The sequence below is a fragment of the Chinchilla lanigera genome, unplaced genomic scaffold (genome assembly GCF_000276665.1).
Source record: "Chinchilla lanigera isolate Chin_1 unplaced genomic scaffold, ChiLan1.0 scaffold00038, whole genome shotgun sequence".
NCBI classification, from domain to species: domain Eukaryota; kingdom Metazoa; phylum Chordata; class Mammalia; order Rodentia; family Chinchillidae; genus Chinchilla; species Chinchilla lanigera.
In genome coordinates this window covers 6,823,415-6,831,462 of record NW_004955439.1, presented here as the reverse complement: position 1 = coordinate 6,831,462, position 8,048 = coordinate 6,823,415, and positions in this window count along the sequence as shown.

Genomic DNA, 8,048 nt, shown 5'->3' with positions numbered 1-8,048 from the left:
AGCTCAGGCTAGCCTTGAACTCCTTATGTAGCCCAGGCTGGCCTCAAACTTACTGCAATTGTCCTGCCTCAGCCTCCTGAGTGCTGAGATTACAGGCGTGCACCACCATGCTCAGCAAATACACAATAGATGTTATTAAGTAGTCACAGTGCAGTGACACCTGAGTAAAACTTATTCCTCCTGTGTGATTGAAACTTTGTGCCCTTTGATTTGATTCCCTGTTTCTATTCATCTGCCTCCCAATGATCTCTGGGGAGGCTTTCTGTTTCTATGAGATGAAATTGTTTAAATTCCATGTGTAAATGCAATCATACAGATTTTGTCTTTCTCTGCCTGTTGTATTTCACATAGTAAAATCTCTTCCAGTTCCATCCAAGCACACATGAAAGAAATTCCTTCCTTTAAAGGGTGTGCACATTCCCTTGTGCAGACGTAATATATTTTCTTTATTCATTTATTGGCTGATGGACACTTAGGTATCTTGGTTATTGAGAAAAACACTGAAATGAATATAGAAGTACAAATATTCCTTTAATGTACCGATCTCAATTCCTTTGGATATATACCCAGAAGTGGGACTCAAGGATTATATGGTAATTTTATTTTTATTTTTTAGAGAAACTTCCATGTTGTTTTTCATAAAGGGTTTAGTAATTTGTATCCCCACCAGTGGTGTGTACAAGCGATCACTTTTCTCCACAACCTCACTGACATTTTTTATATGTCTCTTAATAATATTGATTATAGTGGGTGTGAACTAACATCTCATTGTGGTATTAATTTGTATTTCTCTATTGATAAGAGATACTGAACATTTTTCATATATCTATTAGCCATCTATATCTCCTCTTCATTAGCCATCTATATATTAGCTATCTATATCTCATCTATATCTCTTCATTTGAGAAATGTCACTATAGATACTTTGTTCATTTTTAAAGTAGGTTATTTTGTTGCTACTGAGTTGTTGATTTCTTTATATTTTACATAATAACCTTTTATCAGGTGTGGAGTTTGCAAATATTTTCTCTTGGTCTGTGTGTTGGATATCTCTTACATGGATATCTAGTGGTTCCAGTATACTATGTCGAATAAATTGTTCTCTTCCCATTGTGTTCTTGGTTCATTTGTCAAAAATCAATCAGTGGTAAATACTGTACTTGGGGTAATAGCTGGGGTTATTATTTTCTTCCATTGGTCGATGTGTCTGTTTTATACCAGTATAATGCTGTTTATACTACAGTAGTTTTATAATATATTTTGAAATGAAAAAATATGATGCCTTCAGCTTTGTTCTTTTTGCATTTGATTGCTTTCAGGATCTTTTCTGGTGCCATGGATTTTAGGATTTTTTTTTCTCTTTCTATGAAGAATAACATTGCAGTTTTGAAAGGAATTGCATTGAATCAGAAGATTGCTTTGGCTATAATTTTAGCAATATAAAATCTAAACTGTGAACATGGCATATCTTTCTACTTGTGTCTGCCTTTAAAATTTTTCATTTATGTTGTATAGGTTTCAGTGTACAAATTAAATCTCCCTGATTAAAATAATTCTGACTTTTTTTGGTATACCACTGCACATGGGTTTATTTTCTTAATTTCTCTTTTGGATCATTCATTGTTAATGTGTAAAAATGTTGTTTTTTATGTTGATTTTGCAAACTGCAACTATAGTATAGTGAATTTATCATTTCTAACAGATTGTTATGGGCTTAAGATTTTCCGTATAAAAGATTATGTCATCAGCAAAGATACTTTCATTTCACCCTTTTTTATTTGAGTGGCTTTTATTTCTTTTCCTTGCCTAATTGCTCTGCCTAGGATTCCTAGTTTTAGTGCCTAGAAGTGATGAGAATGGATACCTTTATCTTGTCCCTGATCTTAAAGATAAAGCTTTCAACTTTTCATTATTGAACGTGAGGTTCACTGTGGCTTGTCATATATGACGTCTTGTATTGAGGTTCATTCCTTGTATACTTATTTTTTGTGAGAATTTTTAAAAACAAGAATACATGCTATATTTTGTTAAGTGCTTCCTCTGCCTCAGCTGAGATGATCATGTGACTTTTGTCCTTCATGTTTAAAATATGGTATGTCCTATTTATTTATTTGAATTGTTGGAGCATTCTTGTATCCCTGGGATAAACCCTGCTTAATCTTGGTGAATAATATTTCTAATGTGATGTTAAATGTTGTTTGCTAGCTTTTTGTTGAAAATTTTTTCTTCCATGTTAATCGAGGATGTTTGCCTGTAATTTTTTTTCCTTATAATGTCCCTGTTTGGGTTTAGTGTCAGGGTGATACTAACTTGTAAAATCAGTTTGAAATTACCCCCTCTTCTTTAATGTTTTGGAAGAGTTTGACAAGGATTCATACTAATTCTTCTTTAAATGTATGGTAGGCTATTGTTTTCATTGATTTAAAATATTCTTTAATGACCCCACTTTATAAATATTCCTCTGTATATTTTTTTCCTCCATATGATTGTAAATGTATACAAGTTGTTCTAATACTGAAATCAGTAAACTATTGCCTGTGGGACAAATCCACCCAGTAGTTTGTTTATATACAGCCCTTGAGCTAAGAATGCTTAACCTTTTAAAAGAACTGAATAATGAAGTCAAAGAAATAAGTGTGACAGAGACCATATGTGGCAATCAAATCCTAAAATATTATTTGACCCTTTGTAGAAAAAGTCTATTGACTTATTTTCTTTAGATTCACATGGCTTATTCTTATCTCTTAGTTATCTATACCTTTAGAAAATCAGCATGACAAATTGCGTGAAAAAACTTCTTAGGTTTTGATTGAAATTACTTTGAACTTATAGACTTGTTTTGAAGAGAGGTGATACATTAGGACATTGTACCTTTTGATTTGTTTTAGGTATCTATTATGGCTATAACAAATTACCACAAATTTAGCAGCCTGAGACAATACAAGTTTATTATATTTGTTTTATGCCAAACTCCAACATGAATCTCACTGGACTAAAACCATGTTGATTTTAGCTCACACAACAATGTTCCTTTCTGCATCCTCTGGGGCCAGGGGCATAAATTTCTTTGCCTTTTCCAACTTGTAGGGGAGGCTCACATTCATTATCTGGTGTCCTCTCTTATCCTCTTAACCACTGATTTTATCACTCCAATCTCTGCTCTGTCATTACACCTCCTTCTCTGATTCTGATTAGTTTTTCTGACTCCTTTCACTTTTAAAGATGCTAGTGATAATGTTAGACAATCAGGTCATGTAGGATAATCTACATCTTAAGGGAACAATCTCAAAGCAACCATGATTTCATCTGGAACCTTAATTTCCCTTTGCTGTGTGACCTTACATATCACAGGTTCCAGGGATCAGGATATGGCAACTGTTTTCGGGTGAGGGGGTGTGATATTATTCTACCTACCAGAATCCTACCTAATAAGTTTTTTCTTCCAGTTGGTATAATTTTGAGTTCTAAAATTTGCATTTGGCTATTTTTTATGTCTTCTATTTCTTGCTGAGAAATTTTTTCATTTTTTTCCTAAGTGACTTTGTCTGTTGGAATGTTTTTATGGTATATGCTTTGAAACTCTTTGTCTAACATTTGTGTCATTTTGATGTTGGCATCTGTTGATTTTTTTCATTCAAATTGTGCTTTCTAGTTCTTTGTATGACAAAAGTTTTGGATTACATCCTATATATTTTGAGAACAATGTATGGCACCCTGTTTCTTATTTGGACCTTCTATTTTTGTTGGAAGTTGGCAGGTTCAGGTTCAGAATGTACACATTCCAGCCTACTTTTGCAGTCAGTGGTTCAAATATCAGGTTAGTTTTCAAAGGCTTTGCAGTGCTGTTTTAGTATGTCCACTAGTGTGTAACTCAGCAACACCTGGGCAGTGCTGCTCACACGAGTTCATTCTCAAGTTACTGCCTGTGTTGATTCTGGTTGACTGCACACACTGGCCTTTTGAGAAGCTGCCTAGAACTTCACACAGAGTTTTAAGTCTTCTTCATCTTTCATCTCTCTGTAACCACTCACCCCCAACATATACACTTCAGCCTCTGCTACAAGAAATTTTTTTTTTTTTTTTTTTTTGGTTTTTCTGGTTTTTCTCCAGAACCGGGAACCGAACTCACAACCTTACGCTTGCCAGGCAGGCGCGTTTGCCACTGAGCTAAATCCCCAGCCCTTACAAGAAATTTTTTAACAAAAGCAGGGCAGAAATGATTGACAGGTCTCCACATACAGTCTCAGAGCATAAAGGATGCAGATTTTCTTATGAGAATTAATAGCGAGAACAATTTAAACTCAAGAAGAAGAAAGAAGAAGAAGAAGAAGAAGAAGAAGAAGAAGAAGAAGAAGAAGAAGAAGAAGAAGAAGAAGAAGAAGAAGAAGAAGAAGAAGAGGAAGAAGAAGAAGAAGAAGAAAAGAGAGAGACAGAAATTTTAGGGTGAGAATAGCTGGTAGATATGTAAGAAGACATTTGCTAATGATATAAATTTAAAAATTTCTATTGTACATATTGAATGCCCCAAAGAATAATCTATGATTTTCTGAATTTTTTTTTTTTTTTTTTGGTTTTTCTCTGGTACCAGGAACCGAACTCACGACCTTGCGCTTGCCAGGCAGGCACTTTTTGCCGCTGAGCTAAATCCCCAGCCCGATTTTCTGAAATGTTTATAGGAAAAGATTACACAGTAATTTGAAATGCTAAAACTCTAGTTTGAGATAGGGTTTGGAGTGTGATGAAGGTTAGAGAAAATTCCAAGACGGCTCAGAAGTTTTTAATGTTTTTAGCTTAGGCATTTGTGTAGATGATGATGTATTATGTGAAATGAGAAAAATTGGGAGAAGGCCAGGCTTGTAAGGTGAGAAAGAATTTGGTTCTGATATGTTAAAATCTAACTGCTTATTGTATCTCTAATGGTAAAGTGGACAGGTGAATGCATCAGACTGAAATCCAGGAGCAAAATCTATGCTAGAGTTTTGATTTTGGGTTTCATTCACAAATAGATGGTGTTTGAAGCCACAAAACGGTATGATATTCAAAGAAAAAGAATATAGAGCAAAAAGAAGAAGATCCATGACCAGATCCTAAGCCATGCACTTTGAAATTAGGCAGAGAGGGCTGAGATGAAAATAAAGAGATGGATATGTCACAGAAGTCAAAGGGAGGAAGTTTTCAAATAAAGATAATTAGCCAAACATTTGAGTTGCTGCTCAAAATAAAAAAGGAGATAGATTTCACATCCTGGGTAGAGGTTAATGGTGTACCCATAAAGGAGAAATAGTTGTGGAAATATTAATCGAATTAGCATGTGTTAAAGAGAGAATAATGGGAGCACTCCACTTCAGAGCATTTATTGGTATTGCTGCACACACACGTGCATACACACACACACACACACAAACACGTGCACACCCCTCGACCAACAGACAAGATAAAAGACAAATGTGATTCAGTTAATTGTAAAAACTGATACCCAAGAGAAGGAACCGAGGCTCTTAGAACACAGTGAGGAGCAGCAGTAGGCTTGGCTTCCCCTCACTCTGTTCCTTTGAAGCCACACAAGGGAGTCAGAAAAACCATGAGAAATTCAGCTGAAACACTTGTTTCTAGGAAGTAAGGGAAAAGCTGTTGTTATTGTCTCACTCTTCTGCTGGGAAGGTATGAATGGGAAAGGGAAGAAATCCAGAGAATGAACTTTTCTCCACTGGAAGAATCCAAGCTTGACACTTGATCAGGGGAAGGATTCAAAATATGGGTACAACTCCTCAGGGAAATGTGCTGTAGATTCCCTTCCTCACCCAGTCAGTTGGAGTAAATCTCGGTACAGTGCAGTCAATCTAATCCTGGAAGATCGAGTGGGGTTAGGAAGTCTAACAGTCATCCCCAACCATCTCTAACCTTTCTTCTTCTCTTGTATAGTACTCTGTCCTGGTTGCTGTTCTTTCAAACTATAATAAGGTATATAAAACATGAAATATCCAGGCTGAAACCATGGTCCACATAAAAATGTGTACTTGAATATATATTCATAATAAGATTGTCTCCACCCCAAACTGGAAACCATTCAATGATCATCAACTAATTAATGGAAAAATAAAAGGTGGCATATACATACAATAGAATATTGATAGACAAAAAGAATGGAATGAAGAAAATGTTGATATTTGCTATAACATGGATGAATCATGAAAGCATGTTAAATGAAAGAAGCCAGTCTCAAAAGACTACATACTATACAATTCCATTGATATGCTCTGTCCAGAATATTCTAATCTGTACAGACAAAAAATAGACTATTGTTTGCATAGAGTGGGAGCAGTTGGAGGGGGAATGGGGAGTGACTGCTAATGGATAAGGCCTTTCATTTTAGAATGATAGAAACCTAAAATTGACTGTGATAATGGTTGCACAACTCTAAATATAGTAAAAGCTATTGAATGGTACACATAAATGAGTTAATTTTAATGGTATATGGATTATGTCTCAATAAAACTGTTAACAAGAAAGAGGGAATGTGGGAAGGAGAGAGGGAACAAGGAAGGGGAGAGAGAGAATGAACAAATAGTAAAAAAGAGAATGAGGTAAGACAAGACATTGCAGGTCTAAGGTAACAAATCAAGGCTCACAGAAACATCTTTACAGGACCAATTAAAACATTTATAAACAGTAAGGAGCACAACATGCATAACTGAGTACAAATTCTCACTAGCCAGAAACTCCAAAGATAAATAATTATAATAACTATTAAAAACAGAATTTTTTTCTTTTGGTAATGTGTCTTGAACAGATGTGAGGTTATTTATACTCTTTGTGTGTTCGACTTACTTGAATGTTCATATTCACAGTTTTCATTGAAAACACACTAAGACTTTTCCCAGACTCCCCTGGGAATATTATGCAGCATATGGAATATACCCTATTTCTAAACTATGACATGATTTTAAATTCCAAAATATATCTGGCTCCAGGGATTTCATATAAAGATTTTAGGGCCAGTAATAAATTGGGGGAAATCATTATGTAAATAAAAATGAAAGAAAATTAAAATAATTAGAGAAACTAACAAAATTGACAAAAGAAAAACATAATCCAGCATAAGTATAATTGATATCTGAAATATGGAGACAGGAAATAGAAATATATTCATAGACCTAATACAAGAAAATTTTCCTGAAGCAAAAGAAAAAATATTGTTGGAAAAAATCACACTTTAATATAGGAAAATTTTATGTGAAATATTCAATATCAAAAATGATATGAGATTCAGAGGTAAAGGAAGAGTTATTTAAGCATCAAGGCAAAAAAGTAATTAAATTAAAAAGGGGAGAGAATGAAGTTCTCCTTGTACTTTATCATGGCAATTTTTAATGACAGAAAATATTGCAGTAATGGCTACAAAGTTCTAAAAGGAAGAGAATAGGGCCCCAAAACATGACATGTTGCCATATATCAGTTGAATAAAAATTCAACAGATTGATTTTCTCTAATATGAATTACAGCACAGAATATGACACTCATGAGAACTTCAAATGCTACTTGATTGACCCATCAATTAGCAGCTTATGTTCAGTAAAAACTCAAGAATAGAGAAGTTATGTTAGGAGGAATTGTGGTGAGCAGTGAGTCCTTTTAAGGACATCCCTCTGAATTTATAGAATTTAACAGAGGCTGTCTTTAATTAACAGTTCTTAATATTCTGGTTTTTCTTCAGATTGTGTAAATCTTTTGCCTTTTTAATGGACAGCTCTTTCATCTTCCTGAACAATAAATATATGGCCTTAGAATGCCTGAATTCAAGTGCCATATGGCCATATTTCATATTATTATTGTGTAGTATTTTAGTTCTAGCTTTTAAAAAGTTCCTTCCAGTGTAGCCTCTCATTTTATTTCATAGTCAATGCTTAGTGATTTTGACAAAAAATTGCTGATCACTGCTTATTGCATCCCATGAATTGGATTTTCTCCTTCCTTTAATGGTGTCCTTTGGTAGTTATTTTAGTAAGGAAAGTAAATTTTGGTTTTCTGTTTGGAAATATGTGTATTTT